Raw genomic sequence first — 20,849 nt, 5'->3', positions numbered from 1 at the left:
AGACAAATAAAGATAATGATGGTATTTTCTAAATATTGCTAAAAAAAAAACTAAACTGAATATAAAGTAAACCTACCAGTTTGAAAAATTATATATATCTTCATATCAAAGTTATATCTTCATATATGACTGTATTACTCAAGATGCTTCAGAAACAGAGCTTTACTTTTAAAACAGTGCAGGTAAAAACAAACAAGACCTGGGAAAAGTAAATAAGAATACCCATTTTATTTCTCTTCTGCATTTCAGCTCACAGTGGGGGAAAAAAAGACACTAACATTACTCTCACAAACATTCTTTGTATCCTTGTGTTAACATATAAATGTAAAATGCTCTCAATTGAAAGAGGTGTTCCCTATGTTAAGTGCTCGTGTGATTTTGGTGTACGGTGGTGCGCATGTGCATGTAAAAGACTTTTTTTTTCTTTTATGATAAAAAGGAGACTGCATGACCAGTGTATCTTGCCCTGGTCAAGAAGCTTCAGACAGTGTTGTTATTCTTCCGATATCAGTATATTACCCAGGCATACGCTGTTAATAGTTTTCTTGCCATCGCAAGGACATTTAGTCTACATGTCAACACCTTGTGCCCAACCAGTTTCAATGGGGAAAAGATCAGAATTAAGCTGCTTTTGACTACAGAGCCAGAGCTAAGCATTACTTCAGTCTGAGTTGATGAGGTCACACTTCTCTCAAAATACTGATTAACCCTAGCAGCATCTTTAGTAAGAATGTCTAATGACTTCAGGTTTACAGCTGCTTAATAAGGAAAAGAAAAGAATCAAATACAAATTGGTTTTCTGGATATGTTCACATTTGCTTCTCAAAAAAGATCAGTTTATTGATTTTCCAATGCAGACAATTATTGGAGTAACAATCTTGGCATCCAAAGAAGATTATAAGCATGGACACTTAATGACAGATTTGGGTATTTATTACCTTCTGTAGTTCAATTAAAATTTGTAATTTTCAGTTCTGTTTGTGTTATGTATTAATAGTCAATAGTAACCTATAATGATAAGCCTTTTTGATTTCAATTTCAAAACATTTCTTCTTAATCTGTATAATCTGCCTAAATAAAATATCAATGCTGATAGGACATAAAAAACATAAAAGAGATTTTTTAAAAATGACACAACTATCATTTTAAAAACAATTATAGAACCCATAAAATAACATTTATTTTCACCATGTTAAAATAACAAAGCATTTGTACAGCCAGTATTTTACTGACAAGATTAAGAAGGTTTGAGAGTATTGTGTTATATTAAATGTAGCAGAGTCTGATTCACTTGGCTCCAGGCCCACAAACCTAAATTGACATTAAAAAAAAAGGTTCACAACTATCTATATATATTATTCATACAATACCTGCCAAATACTACAAAGAGTACACAACATATTTCACCCTATTTAGGGCTCATCAGGTGTAAGGTTGATCAAGCACATCGACCTCTCACAGAAGTGGGAAAAAGATGAAGAGGAAGAAGAATACTTTACAGATAATGTAATTTTGTTAAAATTTCACTCTTTTTTAAATAGCTTGATATTTCAGTTTTAATTACAGTGAATATGAAACAATTTAATCAAGAACAAAATCAGTAGAACATCGTTCCTCCCCCACACTATGCGACACTTCAATTCCACCCGTGGGGGGTAAACGTTAATTTATACAAAATTATTGTCTGTCTGTTATACTTTCATTGTTATCACTCTTTAATTTAATATTGTTCTTTATCAGTATGCTATCTATCTATCTATCTATCTATCTATCTATCTATCATTGATTTATGTTTCATATTATTCTTTTAATTCTGTCATATTTCATGCTATTTTCTTATTATACTATGAATTATTCTACAACATATGCACAAGCAAACACTGTTTAATCAAAATCAAAAGCTCATTTGATCACTATTTGGAGTTAATTCACATAGCACAGTTACACACATTGTATCTTTGTGTACCTGGAGAAAGCATATGACCTGGTGCCACAAGAAGAATTGTGGTATTGTATGAGAAAGCTGGGAGTGGCAGAGAAGTATGTAAGAGTTGTACAGGATATGTACGAAGGAAGTGTGACAGTGGTGAGGTCTGCGGTAGGAGTAACAGATGCATTCAAGTTGGAGGTGGGATTATATCAGGGATCGGCTCTGAGCCTTTTCTTATTTGCAATGGTGATGGACAGGTTGACAGACGAGATTAGACAGGAGTCCCCGTGGACTATGATGTTTGCTGATGACATTTTGATCTGTAGCGATAGTAGGGAGCAGGTTGAGGAGACCCTGGAGAGGTGAAGATATGCTCTAGAGAGGAGAGGAATGAAGGTCAGTAGGAACAAGACAGAATACATGTGTGTAAATGAGAGGGAGGTCAGTAGAATGATGAGGATGCAGGGAGTAGAGTTGGCGAAGGTGGATGAGTTTAAATACTTGGGAACAACAGTACAAAGTAATGATGATTGTAGAAGGGAGGTGAAAAAGAAAGTGCAGCAGGGTGAAATGGGTGGATAAGAGTGACGGGTATCAGCAAGAGTGAAAGGGAAGGTCATTTTTCATTTTTATTACTATTAAATTTAATATTGTTTCTTTGTATCAGTATACTGCTGCTGGATTATGTGAATTTCCTCTTGGGATTAATAAAGTATCTATCTATCTATCTATCTATCTATCTATCTATCTATCTATCTATCTATCTATCTATCTATCTATCTATCTATCTATCTATCTATCTATCTATCTATCTATCTATCTATCTATCTATCTATCTATCTATCTATCTATCTATCTATCTATCTATCTATCTACAGGACGGTAGTGAGAACAGCTATGTTATATGGGTTGGAGATGTTGGCACTGACCAGAAAGCAGCAGAGCTGGAGGTGGCAGAGTTAAAGGTGCTAAGATTTGCACTGGGTGTGATGAGGATGGATAGGATTAGAAATGAGTACATTAGAGAGGCAGCTCAAGTTAGACGGTTGGGAAACAAAGTCAGGGAAGCGAGATTGCGTTGGTTTGGACATGTGCAGAGGAGAGGATGCTGGATATATTGGGAGAAGAATGCTAAGGATAGAGCTGCCAGGGAAGAGAAAAAGAGGAAGGCTTAAGCAAATGTTTATAGATGTGGTGAGAGAGGACATGCAGGAGATGGGTGTAACAGAACAAGATGCAGAGGACAGAAAGATATGGAAGAAGATGATCCGCTGTGGCAACCCCTAACGGGAGCAGCTGAAAGAAGAAGAACATCTTGGTATTGCAGCAGCAGGAATGTGACCCATTTCCTTTTTGTTTCAATTGAAGTGCAGACTGTGGGGCAGCTTTGTTGTTGAGATCAAGATGATACTGCTTTCCACAGACCATTGGAGGTGCACTAAGCAGTGCAATGGCACACTGTAACAGCACCCAACAAATCTCTAGGTGGCTAATGGAAAGTGCATGATAGCTTGGATGCATGAGACACATCAAGATTTCTGATTCCACTTCACTCTTATTGCGAATCACACCAATCCAACATGTTGCATCATACATGCACCCAACATAGCCTCCAATAGTACACTGGCCTAATGTAATGGACACATCTGATCCATCAGGAGTGTGATCGAAAAAGGGCAGGATCTTAGCTGCTGCTTCAATGGTGAATATCAATTGACTGTCTTCAGACACACAGCTGACCTTTGGCCGTGGAGAATCGCATTCTCTGCTCAGCAACATGAGATAGGACATAGCCATTTGATATGAAAAATGTTTGCCATTTTTGATAACTTTTACTGATTGAAAATTCATTTACTGTTTTTTACATATGGCACATTCAGCCTATGTCTAGAATGGAAAATAAACATAAAAGAATTCCACAAGAAAAGGTTTGCTTTGAGAATGAAGGAACAAAAAAAATGAAAAATATTTTTTAAATGATCTGAAAATTCTTTACATGCAATTAGGATGGTCTGAAAAAGAAAATGAAAATGATTTTTTAGATTTGAGAGGTCTGCTGTTCAAACCCTGATACAGTTTTCTGTTCATCACTTTTTCTGAAAGCCTATAATTTTGTTTGAATAAGGAAATAAAATCAAAAACCTGTGTTTGTTAAAAATGTGTTTGAGGTGTAAACATAGCTAAGCCAAAAACCTCATTAAATTTTGGTTGATTTCAAGGGGCTGCTTTGACCATGCAGGGTCATCTGGACCAAATGGTATAGTATGTGAAAAAATTTAAACAATGTACAGTACTAGCATGCAAAGTCTGAGCCTGCTTGGTGGTTTAGTTCTTGAGCTATGGGCTTGTGAAATTTAATGAAAAAATAAGGCTGGATAAATTCAAGACCCACTCCCCCCTCCCCACATTTAAACTGGCTGTATCTTGGAAAGTATTGATCATACATCAAAAATAATAATCTCCTGACTAATATGGGTACACTTGATGATTTTTTCAGAATTTTAATCTGAATTGTGTGAGATGTTGCTTGATTTGACGTAAATTGACTCTTTCTGATTTATACACAATACTGGGTAATTCAAATATTTTTAGTTTGACAATACAGTGTCACACACGTGCGCATGGGAGGCAGCTAAAGGGCTTGAGTGAAGGCAGTTCGGAGGCATGCCGGGGTGTGGCAGAGTGCACTGACTCTTTTTCTCCCTTGCCTGTAGACCATTCCCAGGGGATTCCACCTGGCTCTCCTGACATCACTTCCGGGACCGAGCCAGTGGAAGTCGACCACACCAGCTCCAGTCCCTCTGATGTCACGTCCGGCTATGATCCAATGGTGGAAGACCACGTGCTTGATCCATATGACCTCACTTCCTGTCTTCCCCTTTAAAACCTGGCCCTTTTCCCTTTTTCCTCAGTCTTGTTGTGGACTCAGTTGTATGCACTTCAGTGCTGATTATTTTGCTGAAACGACTTTTGCAGCCAGGATACCACATTACACGGGTGGCTGCCCCAAACCTTTATCTGTCCATGTCTCGTTCTTGTGACAACAGTTAAAGTGCATCCTGTGAACATCATTACATCAGATATAACCTTTTATTAAAGCATTAATTTTTTAAATACATACAAGCTAGCAACATTCCTAAAAGAATCACTAACCTTCCCTAACTACTGTAGAAAAACTATAATTAAAAAAATCTGGTCCTCCAATCGACTTTCTTGTACATGTACAGATTATATAATAATTGTCACTTTGTGAAACAAAACATGTACTTATTTAAATTTCAAGCTTGACATTTCTTTTACATAATTAGATACATTTCCAATTAAGTGTTATTTTGTGTTTGTACCATGTAATTTCTTTGCATTGCTGATAAGTTAAATAACAGTTAGAAAAACGTGCAATGTAGTTAAACTGTTACTAAATAAGATGAATAATTAGATATTCCCAAAATTATATCTTATTCTAGCCCTAACTCTTTCATTCTGTTTATATGAAAAATCAGAGTGTAAACGTGTATGCAACTGATTAATTTTCTTCTGCATTTGCGATGCTGTTTGGTTTTTAATTCTCATTTTCAAAAAAATAAATAAAAATACAATATGTAATAAAGTTCAGGCAATCCAAAAACTACGGAAACCAAGAAGAAATGTCAGTTAATTCACAAACGGTACAAAACTGATGAAAGTTCATAACATACAGCATATGAAATACAATTTGTGGAATTAAACGCAAGGACAAAGAAGTAAATGCATAAGACAAATCAAAGGTACGGTATGTAAATTTCAAAATTTTAAATTTTAAAACATGTCTATAATTTAAAAATGATGTCTTACCAGAAAAATTATAAAACAACTATTTCATTGACCATAATATGATTTCTTAAATTAGTTCAAGCAACCACCATAATTACCGATAGAACAAAGTCTAACAATGAAAAACAAACTTACCAACAGTGTTCATATTTAGCCAATCATACGTGATAAGTATTGAACACAAATACTAACACTAAATTGCATATGTTGACCAATGAATTAATAACCTTTTGTGGAAATTCAAAATCACCACAATGAAGAAAATGTCACAAACACTATTAAATCACTAGAAGTACTGTATTTTAAGCACAAAACTAAAAAAAGAAAATTTCAAAAAAACATAGCTCAAAACAATCGTGGAACACAATTTGTTTTAGGAAACACTGTAACAAATACCTAAATGTTGAAATATAATTGTTTTAACAGATAAACCTGCTTCACCAATAACAGAGAATCAACTGTGAAGAAAGCATATTGAAATGTTGCCAGTCAATCAAATTGGTGTGGTAAATTCTAGAAAATCTCTAGTTCCAGGTAAAAAAGGTAGACAAATTTGATGGCCCATAAAAACATCAATCCACCAAGGTAATTAACTTATTATACCATACCTCATGTATAAACGGTGCGTACACACAAAAATGTTACATAAGCCTGTTTCCACACTAACTTTGAGATGTATAAAAACTAAACACGGCGTAAAGTCACACCATCCTTTCCCTGTGCGTACACATAAATTTATGCTAGCACTGTTAGTTAGGGTCAGATCGGGGGTGAGAGTGTGAACGTGACTGAGAATAAAACTGAAAACAAAGCTAACTTTTACATGTACCATTAATTTACACCTGATCTGTCGCTGTTCATTTTCAAATAATATTGCATTTGTGCGATGATGTTTACTGATTGGTACTATTCAGATCATAAAATGATTTGTTCAAAATGTCACATGTATTTGTAGCTTTTTTTTGTGTGCCCGGTGTTGCATTGACATCATGGACCACAAGGCGTGAGTTTATTTATTGTGAGAAGGAGAACGCGGGTGGCAGGTTGCTGTGTGCTATAATATGCCTCACCTGGCAGCAATGAACGCACATGTACTATGCAAGGCATGCATGGGGCCCATTGAGAAAATAAGAGTGTTCCTTGCTCACCTTGCAGAGGAACTTTGTCATTGCTTCTTACAAGAAAAGGCGATGGAAAAAGAAAAAGAAGATGCAACATTGATAACTTTTTGTTCCAAGACTGCTGCTTCCCCCAGGAAAGCAAACTCAGTCAGTGTCAGGCTTCCTTTCAATGTAATAGGAACCAGAGCACAGAGAGAAGTGTGTACATTGCAACAAGTACATATGTCGTAAATGTAGGAAGGATGGTCCTTGGGTGGGTGGGAACTGTAAACATTTGAATCTGATGATTGCATACAGTGTGGAACTCACCTGCCTGTACTATTCTTTCCTCTGCATGTCCTGGAGTGCAAAAGAAACACCACCATGCACCAAAATGTGACGACTGGGGAAGATTGGAAAAAAAAAAATACAGTCACTAATTACAACCGCAAAAAGGCATGCGAATAAATATGAATAATGTTGCATCAGTGCCACAATGTTTTCAGAAATGTACTATACAGGTCATACAATTAATTATTTCAAATATCATATATACCTATGTCTCAGCATGAGCAGGAATACTTAACATTAAAACTGAATAAAAAAATTCAACTGACAGTGAGATACGAAGATGGCAGATTCACCAGCGTTTGTGTGTCAGCTTTTATCCCTCTAGATCACAGAATTTCTAGGTCCATTGTCTGAAAACACCACTCACATCTACAGTTATTCCCAGTTTCAGATAAAAACTAACAGCGTCAGATCTTTTGTATCGTGATCGTGAGTGAGAGACGAAAAAAAATAAAAACGGTAACTTTTATAAGTACTATAAATTTACACCGGCTGTTGGAGACACAAATCAAATTTATGTTTTTATTGTATAATAGTAACAATAAGAGCAGCTCACTACTCAAAATGGTAAATTTGTGCAGCACCCAGGATTGTTGTAGACTTGGAACACACATGAAATGTATGTGTTCCAAATAATGATCTATTATTTCCCCTCTAAAACTCCACCACTTCGATCCAAGATAATAAAGGCTTGACTTGGGGGAACTTCTTACCCATTCTACGGCGGTGGGGGGGATGGTATAGCAGGCTGCTTGCTGCTTTTGCTTATTGACACATTTACAACACAAAAGACGATGGTGGAGAGGAGCAAAAGGATTTAAAGTAGGCCGGATTTACTAGTTTTTTCATAAGCTTTGGTAATTCTAGTGTTAAACCCATAGCATGCAGGAAGATGAAGCATATGGACAACAGCAGCAAGTATATACCTGTTCTTCTCCTATCAGCAAAGAATAGCAAAATGAAGCTCCAGTGATCACTGATACTTACAGAGAGTCATAATTTGCTGTAAGTAATAGGTTACCATATAGGTTACCATAATTGTTGGTAATCCTATAAAGGTTTTGTAAACTTTAATAAAAATAAATGAGCCAAAATGAACTTTACAGTGAGTACATTCATGAATTTACTAAAGCTCTCTAGATGACACATCGAAAAACGTATATATAAAAAAAATGTTTAAACCTTTATTTAGATTATGCAGTCAAAAAACGATAGGTTGCTTATGCATCTTAATAAACCGAGATTGAAAAAGCATATAAGTACCTCATTCCGTTTATACTACTGGAATACATTATGCAATGCACAACTGATGCTGTTACTTCCAAACCTTCTGTAGACTACGGACTACTGAATAATTAATTGTTAACTGATTAATTACTGACAAGACCATGCTTTTACAGAATAATGTTACTTATGCTCTCCACACTCAATGATTAGTAAACTGGTTCACTGTCAAGTACTATTTAGGGTAGCTACCTAAATTATAAACCTCAACTGTGACTAGCATTGCAAGGGATTTAGATACAACTTGACTAAAAAAAATTTATCATTTTTGAGTTATGTGAATATATTTTTTCTAGCTTTATAACACTTACAAAGCATCAGTAAAGTGTTTATTCATCTGTGCAATGTGACCTTCTAACATAATTTTACTTTAGGGTAGTGTGAGGTGACTTAACTGAGACACATTCCTCTTGACAATACAAATTTAGAACATTAGAATAATCTAGACAAGAACGGGCCATTCAACTCAACCAAGCTGACCAGTCCTATCTACTTAATTCTTCTAAAAAAACACTAAGTCTAGTTTTGTAAATCACTAAAGTCCTACTGTCTATCACACTAATTGGTAGCTTATTCCAGGTGTCTATGGTACTCTGTGTAGTTTGTTTGAAATTTACCCTGTCACACATGTGCACATTGGAGGCCACTAAAGGGCTTGAATGAGGGAAATTCCGAATCTGACAGGGATGTGGCAGAGTGCACTGATTCTTTTTCTCGCTTTCCTGCAGACCATTCACGGGAAATTCCACGTGGCCCTGTTGACATCACTTCCGGGTCTGAACATGTAGATGAAGACCTTTCCGGTCCCGGCTCTCTTGATGTCCTATCCAGGCTCAAGCCTATGGTTTGAAGACCCTTCCAATCCCGGCCTTTCTGACATCACTTCCGATCCTGACCTTTAAAAGCCTCCACCTGTTCCCTATTCCCTCAGTTCTGTTTTTGACTCCTGATCTTATTAGTGATAAAAAAAAATAGATTTCATTGCACTAAGTGAAACGTGGCTTAACGCAGACGGCGCGGCTGTTTTAATCGAATCTGCGCCTCCGGATTACAGTTTTACTCGTGTAGACCGCCAGGGAAAAAGGGGGCGGTTTGGCAAACATTTAATCGAGCCGGTTAAAATGTAAAGATGTCAGTTTTGGTAAGTTCAAGTCCTTTGAGTATCTCGCCGTTGTTATTCATGGAGATTCTCAAGTTCTAGTATTATCCGTGTATAGACCTCCAAAATTCAACGCGTCTTTTTTTGAGGAATTCTCTGACTTAATGTCAATTTTAATTACTAACTATGACACACTCCTAATAGTTGGCGACTTTAATCTCCATATAGATAATCAGTGTGATCTAAAAGTAAAAGAATTTATGAACCTCCTGGATTCTTTTGATTTGAGACAACTCATAAATCAGCCTACACATAAAGCAGGTCATACGTTAGACTTAGTGATTACTAAAGGACTGAAAGTTGATATAAAACAGATCATTGATATTGGTCTATCAGACCATTTTCTTCTACTTTTAATATAGAAATAATGATAAAAACACTCATGAGAAGCATATTGTTAAAAAACGCTTCTTTGACTCAGCAGCAGCTTTAAAACTTACAAACATTCTAAGCAATCAGTCCGTTTATAGTGCCAACTATAATAGCGAGGATAATGTAAATAGTAAGGTGGAAAGATTTAATACTAAAGTGAGAGCTGCTGTTGACATAGTTGCACCTGAAAAGACAGTAAAAAATCTTCTAGCATTGTTATACCATGGAAGACCCAAAGAGTGTCTGATTTAAAGAGAACATGCCGTAGAGCTGAGCGTAAATGGAGGAAGACTAAACTAACTATCCACTATGAAATATTAAAAGTCAAAATAACAGAATACAATAACACTGTCCGTCTTGAGAGCGCTGCTATTTCTCTAAGATTATAAATAACAATGCTAGTAATCCCAGAGTCTTATTTTCTACAATTGATCGCCTACTAAACCCAGGTAACTCAAAGGAATGCCTCCTAAGTACTTCCAGTAAAACCTGTGAGGCTATCGCTGTATTTTCAATCAAAAATTAATGATATTAGAAATAACATAGTATATCCCTCCAACACTAAGGATCCTCCTAAACCCCAGCATCCTGTTATAAACAAATTAAACTCTTTCACTAGGATAGATTTACCTGATTTACAAAAAATAATATCTCAATTAAAACCCTCCACCTGCGTCCTTGACCCAATACCAACAAGGTTTTTCAAAGAAGTATCAGGCGCGCTAATTGATAATGTTCTTGACATAGTAAATTCGTCATTAGATACGGGGGTCTTCCCAGACTGTCTTAAGACTGCTGTAGTTAAACCCCTACTTAAGAAACATAATCTTGACCCTCGCTCTTGAAAATTTTAGACCCATCTCTAACCTGCCTTTCTTAAGTAAAGTTCTAGAGAAGGCAGTCATTATGCAGTTAAATGACCACCTCAATAAACATGCTATTCTTGATAAATTTCAGTCGGTTTTAGAACAAATCACAGCACAGAAACTGCACTCGTTAAAGTAGTAAATGACTTGCGGGTAAATGCAGACAGAGGCCATTTATCTGTTCTCATCCTCTTAGATCTGAGTGCTGCATTTGACACCATTGATCATAATATTCTTAGAAATCGCCTTAGTCAATGGGTGGGCCTCTCTGGCAGTGTCTTAAATTGGTTTGAATCCTACCTGACAGGGAGAAAATTTTTGTTAGTTGTGGTAATTACAACTCAAGACACATGATATCCGATATGGTGTTCCACAAGGCTCTATCCTGGGTCCGCTGTTATTCTCAATCTACATGCTTCCGTTAGGTCAGATTATCTCAGGGCACAACGTGAGCTACCACAGCTATGCTGATGACACACAGCTGTACTTATCAATAGCACCTGATGACCCGATTCTCTTGATTCACTAACACAATGTCTGACTTGTATCTCAGAATGGATGAATAGTAACTTTCTCAAGTTAAATAAAGAGAAAACTGAAATCTTAGTGATTGGCAATAATGGATACAATGAGGCTATTAGAAATAAACTGGATACATTAGGATTAAAAGTCAAGACGGAGGTAAAAGCTTAGGGGTAATTGTTGACTGTAATCTGAATTTTAAATGCATATTAATCAGATCACTAGGACAGCATTTTTCACTTAAGAAACATAGTAAAGTTAGACCTCTTATATCACTGAAAGATGCTGAGAAATTAGTTCACGCTTTGTTTTCAGTCGTCTAGATTACTGTACTGCTCTCAGGACTACCCAAAAAAGACATAAATCGTTTGCAACTAGTGCAGAATGCAGCTGCTAGAATCCTAACTAGGAAAAGAAAATCCGAACACATTTCTCCAGTTTTGATGTCACTACACTGGTTACCTGTGTCATTCAGGATTGACTTTAAAATTCTGCTTATGGTTTATAAAGCCTTAAATAATCTCGCCCCATCTTATATATCGGAATGTCTGACACCTTATATTCCAAATCGTAACCTCAGATCCTCAAATGAGTGTCTCCTTAGAATTCCAAGAACAAAACTTAAAAGAAGTGGTGAGGCTGCCTTCTGCTGCTATGCACCTAAAATCTGGAATAGCCTGCCAATAGGAATTCGCCAGGCTGATACAGTAGAGCACTTTAAAACACTGCTGAAAACACATTACTTTAACATGGCCTTTTATAACTTCATTTAACTTAATTTAACTTAATCCTGATACTCTGTATGTTCAATTCATCATAATAACTATTCATGGTGGCTCTAAAATCGTACTGACCCCTACTCTCTCTTCTGTTTCTTTTTTCCGGTTTCTTTGTGGTGTTGGTGGCCTGCGCCACCTCCACCTACTCAAAGCTTCATGATGCTCCAACAATGATGGATGGATTAAAAGGCAGAAGTCTACGTGACCATCATCATCATCAAGTCCTTCCGTGAGAACCCTAAATCCAAAGAGGACTGTTTCATTTATGTTAGGTAGAATGCCCAGAGGGGACTGGGCGGTCTCATGGTCTGGAATCCCTACAGATTTTATTTTTTCTCCAGCCGTCTGGAGTTTTTTGTTTTTCTGTACCCCCTGGCCATTGGACCTTACTCTTATTCTATGTTAATTAATGTTGACTTATTTTGTTTTCTTATTGTGTCTTTTATTTTTCTATTCTTTATTATGTAAAACACTTTGAGCTACTGTTTGTATGAAAATGTGCTATATAAATAAATGTTGTTGTTGTTGTTTGTGCATATCAGTTCTATCATTTATTTACAATTTGCAGCCAGGAAAATAATATATGGGTGGCTACCCCAAACCTTGCTATGGCTCTTTGTGGAGTTTATTGCAACCCACAACAAGTTTCCGACTGTATCCATGTGTTCTTGATAAACTAATTTTAAAATTAAAGCCTTAATCCACTGTATAAATTCCCTTCATAATTTTAAACACTTTCATAATGTTTCCTCTGGAATTGGCCTACTCGCTCTTCTCTAGAATTTTTCTGCTGTTGCTATATCCTTTTTGTAGCCCGGAGACCAAAACCTTACATAGTACTCCATATAAGGTTTCACTAGTTCATTATAGAGCTTGAGCATAACTCCTTGGACTTGTACTCTACACATCATGCTATATAGAAAAAACATTCTGTTAGTCTGCTTAGTCTTAGACTTCTGAAGACCGTCTGGAAGTTGAAGGTGCACTTTCTATTTTCAGACATCCTATTCTGTAATCAAACATAACATTTTATTTCCTTCATGTAATACTTTACATTTACTATCATTAAATTCCATCTGCCACAAATGTGCACAAACCTGTATGCTCTTTATTCCAGGTTATCTGCTAATCCAACTATCTCAGTATCATTTGCAAACTTAACCAGTTTGTTACTTATATTCCTATCCGAATCATTTATACATATTAAACATTAACCCCTGTGGAGTACAACTCTTAACATCGGCCAATTCTGATAATGTTGCTGACACACAACACTCTGCTTCTTGTGTCTTGTGTTTGAGCCAATTTTGCACATATTAACAAACATTGTTTGATGCCCAACCTCTCATCTGCCACCTTATAAAATTCTTTCTGAAAATCCAGACAAATATTATCATATTCTCCACATTCACCATATCCTTTTGTTGCTTCCTCATAGAATTCCAGAATATTGCCAAAAAGATGACCTCCCTCTTCTGAACCCATGCTGACTGTTCAGTAAAACTCCTGTTCTTGCCATGTGTTACTCAATGTTATCCTTAATAATTCCTTCCATTAATTTTCCTGTGATGCACGTTAAGCGTACTGGCCTGTAGTTGCTTCGGTCTGCCCAATCACTTTTTTTATATAACAGATAATATTTGCTATTTTACAGTCTTTCACAATTTCCCCTGTGTGCAGTAACTTCCTAAAAATATTTGTCAAAGGTTTATATACAGTATGTACTCGCTAACCTCCTTATGAACTTGAGGGTAAATATTATCTGGTCCTGGAGATTTGTTTGTTTTCAGCATATTTAATCTAAGCACTACTTCTCCCTCTACAATTTCCAAATCAGTACCTCCTTAATAGTCCTTTTTACCGCTGGGAGGTTATCTATTTAGTCATTTGTGAAGATCTCAGAAAAATGTAAATTTAGAGCATCTGCTATTTCACTGTTTGTATGTTTTTAATTCCCCATTACAATTCCTGATGCACTTCACCTCCTCCTTGACTGTTCTTTTACTACTAAAATACTGAGAAAATCACTTTGGTTCTTCTTTTGCCTTATCTGCTATATTCCTCTCTAACAGTCTTTTTGCCTCCCAAATATCCTTCTTAATGGTTGCCTCCATGTTCTCATATCCCCTTATACCCCCAATGATTCACATTGGAGTTATTAAAATTATGTGCCTTATACAGCTGTTTTTCCTTTCAGTGTGGAATGGAATTTAAAATCTATTGCTAGCTTTTGTATGAAAATCTGCATGTTCTCTGTGTGGCTAGGTATTATTATTAACAGAAGTGTGCTTCCAGCTGTGGACTGCAGCTCTCAGCCACTCCCCGGCTTGTCTCAACCAGTGTCTGGTTATTGTCCAAGTAAGATGCCAAACATATGACAAGTGGGGCGGAGACGGACAGGTGACTCCTCGAGCGGGATCGTCCAGAGGACCGGTAAAAGGACCGACTCCGGCCGGGTCGGAAGGAGCAGCTCCGGCAAAAGTTAGGACTGGCCTACCTCGGGCATATCCTGCGTGAGAAGTCCCTGGCCTCCTCTGACCGAATACGAAGGTCGAACCAACTGGGATTTCCCTAGCAGGTCACGAATTTCTTGGTGAGTAGACCGAGGGAGTCCGATTGAGTGAATGAAGTAGCTCAGGGATTTGACCGGTTTACGGGAAGTTAAGGAAAATAAATACTGTATCACTAACGTAGTGGATGGTAACTGGAAAATAGGGAATAATACTTTGGTCCCTCGGGGGACAGTGTAAGACACTACAAGTACGTTAGTAAGTTACTCCCTGGGAAGCGGAATAGAAAGGGGTGAGTGGCACACTCCTATTAAATAGGGGAATGGGAGTAAGAAAAGCATAGTATATGAATTGAGTGTCAGGGAATAACACTGAGTGGGTGGACAAGTTTTCTGTTCCTAACATCTGGTCATAATCCTGCTTCTATGGGCTGCTCTGTGGTGGAGACATGCACTAGCAGTTTGGCACATAGGAGGCGTCTGAGGAAGGAATTGGTGTTAAGCACATCTTGTATTCCGGACTGCACGCTGAATATTGTTGTACGATTCTGCTAAACAACGGACACGAAACCACTTGAGTACTAATCCGGGAGTGGGACAGGACTGGGAGCAGAACGCCGCGGGGACTGAATTGTTCTGCTGTGGTCCAGTGCCATTCATTATGGGAAAGCAAAATAGTAAAACGGTCAAAGAGACTCCTTTGGGAAATCAAAAGTCTCTGTTAGAAGGATTATTTTTGGAAAGTGTCTCGGACACGAGCTTTCACTCGGGTCCGAAAGGAGGTTCACCTAGGAAATTATTAGAAAAGAAAACCGGATTAGACTTTAAGAAAGCATGTAAAAAATGGAATAAACAGAGTGGTGGCAGATGGCCGATAGACGGGACTGGGGACATATCAGAAATACAAGAAATAAGGAAAATATTATGTAGAAATGCACAAGGATGTTGTATGTAGAAATGTACGAGGATGTTGTAACAAAGGTCCGTATAGAATAGACATGTTGTTTGATAGATGGGAATTGGTGATAAAGGATAGGACCTTGCAAGCGGCGCAGAAGCGTAACGAGCTGCTGGCTGCTGAGGTCAAAACACAGAAAGAAAAGGAAAAGTTATTGCTAGCGTTGCAGAAAACGAAGGTAGAGACAGAGCCCAAGCCTGAAAGTAAAAGAAAGAAGACCAAAAGAAAGACCCCCTATACCCCGTAATCTGTCCACCCCCTCCTTACCAAACTCCCCGATTCCACCTCCTGCACCCCCTCCTCCAACTGCACCCCTGTTAACAGACGAACCGTCTGGAGCAAGTTTTTACGATGAACAATATCATTATGACCCGTCCTCACATATTGACCCTGAGGAAGATGATTCAGATCATTCACAAGGTACTACTGGGTTGCAATGGCAGAAACCAGAAGAGTCATCTGTCTCCCAGCGCATGAGAAGTCAGACCCTCTGCTCTAAACCTATGGGCGGTTTTACTTCCCCCTTCGGCTCCCATAAACCTTCTGGCCCAACATTCTCTTGCCCCCTCATTGAAGTCCCCAACCCCCGACATGATCCCGCACAACCCCAGGCAATAATAATCCCACTACCGTAATGATTCACCGAAATTGGGACATTCAAGAATTAAAGGATGTGGTGTCTGAACTGCCCGACCCCAAAACAGTCAGTGGACTGAATTTTGTTCAACAGTTACAGCAGCTTGATGACATGTATAAACCAAATGCTGCAGAGTGGACACAGGTGCTCCGCCGAAATCTGGGCACCACGTGGGCAACTGTAAATCACAGTGATCTTAACGGTGCCCCTTGGCGTTGGAATGAAGCTCTTTCCCGAGGCCCTGGGAATGAAGGTCCTTTCCTCGGCCAGAAAGGAGCCCTAGCAGAAAAATATAAAAAGGGCACAGACTGGTCACGAATTTCAGCCGCTAAGCAGAAAAAAGACGAGACAGTGGATGAATGGGCTCACCGGATGCAAGATCTGATGGCTAATCACTCTGGGCTAGACAATGAAAACGATAGAACTCGTGCTGCAGTGCCTCCTTTTGTCTCGGGACTGAGAAGTGATATTCAGAGCAATGTTCGCATGTCTTGCATAGGCTGGGAAAGCGCTACATTCGAGGAAGTCAAGCATCATGCAGAGCATGCTGAGAGACAGACTAAATTAAAAGAGTCAGACACACAGACCAAACTGATAGCTGCACAAATAAATTACTATACTGGTGGAACTGACCCGGCTAGGGGGAGAGGACGCAGAAATTTCTTTGGAACACGAGGGCGTGGGAGAGGACGATGGTTCCAATTATCAAGCCCTAATAATCCTTTCGCTCAGATGCCTGACCCTTCGGAGCAGACGCCAGCGTCATATACCTGTTACGGCTGCAGTGAACTTGGACATTTCAGACGCAACTGCCCACACAAGCGCCCTCCGCCACCCCCTTTCCCTGAGCCCAATGACATTCCTTGGTCCTAGGAATTAGCAGGGACCACCAGCCACATTTTCCAGTTTCCTTTGCTTACTCGTCATGCCGATACTGATCCTTTATTGACTTTAATAGTAAATGGCAAAGAAACTGTCTTTCTTGTGGACACAGGAGCCACGCACTCCACTTTATCGCTGTTGGGGGTCCCTGCCTCGAAAAGACACTGTGAAGGTTCTCACTGCTTCAGCACACACGCTACTAGTTTCAAAGCCTCTGCAAGTGCAACTCAGCACCGACAGCTCTCCATTAACTCATCGTTTCCTGTTAAATCATTTGTGCCCTGTGAACTTGCTGGGAAGGGATCTTATGACTAAGTTGTCAGTCTCAATTTCTTTAACTAAACAAGGATTTTACTGCTCCATTCCTAAGCTCCTATGCCAAACTACACACCCCAAGCCCTCTTTTGCTGCATGGACCCTTGACATCTCCCCACACACCCTCCTCTTGAAAGCCCTTCTTTCTTTCCCCTCATGCCTATTTCCCCACTTCCAAGTCCCGATATTTCCCGGCTGAAGTAGACACTCCTTGGTTAGAATCTTTTCTTTCCTCCAGCACATGCCCTGCACATTCCATGTATTTTTGTTTCATCTACTAAAGCTGCTGCGTCAGTTCAACTCACATATTCACAAAGTATTTTCTATCTAGGTGGTTCAGTGCCCCATGTCTCTCTATCTAAATCTGACACCGTTCACTGGGTTGAAATTGGGGACTGGGTTGAAAAATGTCTAAATAGAACTGATTGGCTGTACGTTGCGCCAGGTATTTTTGACACCTCAGACCATCTAGTTACTAAAGTATTAATTCAGATTGATCTGCCAGTCGTTCGTTCCCTGTGTCACCCGTCTCTCTCTTTATGTTCACTGCAAACTGATAGCATTCCATGGCTCTCTTCGATTCCTGATACACTGTGGTCTCAAGGGAAAAATGATTTTGGCAGAATAGCAAATTGTGAACCTCTAGTAATCTTTCCAAAATCCTCCTTCCGTCCTCGCGTGCGCAATATCCTCTCTCCCGAGGCTGAACTCGGAATTGCTGCTGTACATAAAGATCTCGTTGAAAGGGGGGCTATAATTCCTATTAAATATTCTCCTGTAAACTCTCCTATCTTGCCAGTAAAGAAAGCTGATGGCTCTTGGCGCTTTGTCCAAGACCTCAGACAAGTCAATTCTGCTATCTTTCCTAGAGCACCGATTGTGCCTAATCCTTCCACTATTCTGTCTACAATCCCTCCATCTGCACATTATTTCTCAGTTATTGACTTAGCAAATGCTTTCTTTTCTATTCCTGTACATTCTGATTCTCAGTTTTGGTTTGCTTTTACTTTTCAAAACCGCCGTTGGACATGGACCGTTATGCCACAAGGTTATACAGAGGCTCCTTGTGTATACGGCCAAACGCTTGCTCAAAACCTGGAAGGCTTCTGGCCTGACGGGAAGTGCATTGATACAGTACGTCGACGATTTATTACTCTGTAGTGAAACAGAGAAAGCATGCACACAAGATACGGAATTATTGCTCAAGTATCTTGCAGAAAATGGGCACAAGGTTTCTAAGGCCAAGCTGCAGCTAGTTCAAACCACTGTCAAATATTTGGGGCATGACATCACTTGTGGTACCAGAGCTCTGTCAAAAGACCGCATAACCACTATTCAAAACCTGCCCAGACCGGTCACAAAACAACAGGTTATGTCTGTATTGGGCATTTTAGGTTACTGTCGACAATGGATTTTAAATTTTTCTGAAAGAGCACAGCCTTTGCAAAGTCTAGCTAACACTGCTGACCTTCCTCTTCCTGGCCGCATACAGTGGAATGAGCAGGCTGAGAAGGCTCTGTGTGATTTAAAAAGTGCACTACTCTCTGCGCCAGCATTAGAGCTCCTTGACTATTCTCGTCCATTCACTTTGTTCGTGGACGAAAAGGGGGGATATATGAGTGTAGTACTAACACAGCTCCATGGAGAAAAACAAAGGCCAATAGCCTATTTTTCGAAAAAAATTGGATCCAGTGGCTAAGGGACTTCCAACCTGTCTCAGAGCAGTAGCAGCCACAACAGAAGCCGTGCTAGCCAGTACAGATATAGTGCTCATGAGCCCCCTAACAGTAAAGGTGCCTCACGCTGTACACTCCATTTTAGTACAGGCCAAAACTTCACATCTCACTACTGCTAGGGCAATACACTATCAAAACGTACTCTGTACTTTGTCTAATGTCACAATTGAACCATTTATACAGATTCCAGGTATGCTTTTGGAGTCTGCCATGATCATGGAGCATTGTGGAAATTAAGGGGATTTAAAACCAGTACTGGTAAGCCCATCCAACATCAGAAATTAGTTGAATCCCTCCTTGAAGCTATAGTAAAACCATCAAGACTGGCAATAGTTAAATGCCAGGCCCACACTGGGAAACAAGATCCTGTCAGCAAAGGAAACGACCTGGCTGATTACTTTGCTAAACAGGCTGCCTACAATAACACACCAATTTTTTTATTTCAACAGAAAGATGACAAAGACGCTGATAATCAAATAATCTCTTTACAGAGTGCAGCCACGGACAGAGAAAAGAGAAAATGGTCCGAAGAAGGATCCCTCTCTGATGGGGTCTGGACTCACAAGCAAAATAACAAACCTTTCCTTCCAAAAGCTTCTTTTCCAGGTATGGCAAAAATCGCACATGGCCTGGACCACGCCGGAAAGGATGCCATGATTCAAGATGTCGAGAGACATTGGGAAGCCGTAGGCTTCTCTACGTATGCAGAGCAATTCTGCAGACACTGTGCACTATGTCAAAACTTTAACGTAGGTAAAGGAACTCAGGTAAGTCCCGCCATCACACCTAACCCAATGGGTCCATACAAACATCTTCAAATGGACTTCATTGAACTAACACTATCTAAAGGGTACCGATACTGCTTGGTAATTGTCGATGTGTTCTCCCGATGGGTGGAAGCTTTCCCTTCCAAACATGCAGATGCAAAAACTGTGGCAAAAGCCTTGATAAAAGAAATCATTCCAAGATGGGGAATACCACAAAAATTGCAGACTGATAATGGTACCCATTTTGTGAACTCTGTAATAAATAAATTGACCACTTGGCTTCAGATAAATGTGCATCACTATTGCAAGTACCACCCTCAAAGCGGAGGTATAGTAGAAAGGTGCAATGGCATCCTGAAATCTAAATTGGCTAAGATCTGTGAGCAGACGAATTTAATCTGGCCTGACGCTTTACCTCTGGCCTTAATGGGATTGAGAGGGAGGACACACTGGCAGTTGGGACTGTCGCCTTTTGAAATTCTGACCGGACGACCCATGCCTGTTGGCATGGTCATTGGCAATGTCAATCTGCATACTGTGGACAATGATTTTCTTTCCAGTCTTACAGGTCTCCGAGCATCCCTGAAGGAGGTCCACGAGCAGGTTAACCAGGCTTGGCGAACGGGAACCTGGATACTGGTCAGAGACACCCAAAGGAAGCACTGGCATCAACCTCGCTGGAGGGGACCATTCCAAGTGCTGCTATCCACACCTCACGCCGTTAAAGTCAAAGGACTTCCCGCCTGGATTCATGCGTCGCATTGCAAAAAATGGCATTCATAGCTTTGCTAGTCCTAATCTTTTTTATCCATCTGACTTTAGGACAAGGACAAACAGGTGGTGACCATCGGGCTCACCAATTGAAGCAAATA

At 39.2% G+C, this 20,849-nt stretch overlaps 1 protein-coding gene across 4 annotated transcripts in view; it reads right to left on the bottom strand.

Annotated features, from left to right (window-relative positions):
* chrm2a (cholinergic receptor, muscarinic 2a) overlaps positions 1-20,849 on the bottom strand; it is a 656,161-nt gene that overhangs the window by 429,252 nt on the left and 206,060 nt on the right. The gene's annotated exons all lie outside the window — the stretch shown is intronic.

The sequence above is a fragment of the Polypterus senegalus genome, chromosome 11, assembly GCF_016835505.1.
Source record: "Polypterus senegalus isolate Bchr_013 chromosome 11, ASM1683550v1, whole genome shotgun sequence".
NCBI classification, from domain to species: Eukaryota; Metazoa; Chordata; class Cladistia; order Polypteriformes; family Polypteridae; genus Polypterus; species Polypterus senegalus.
This window is presented reverse-complemented; position numbering and strand designations above follow the sequence as displayed.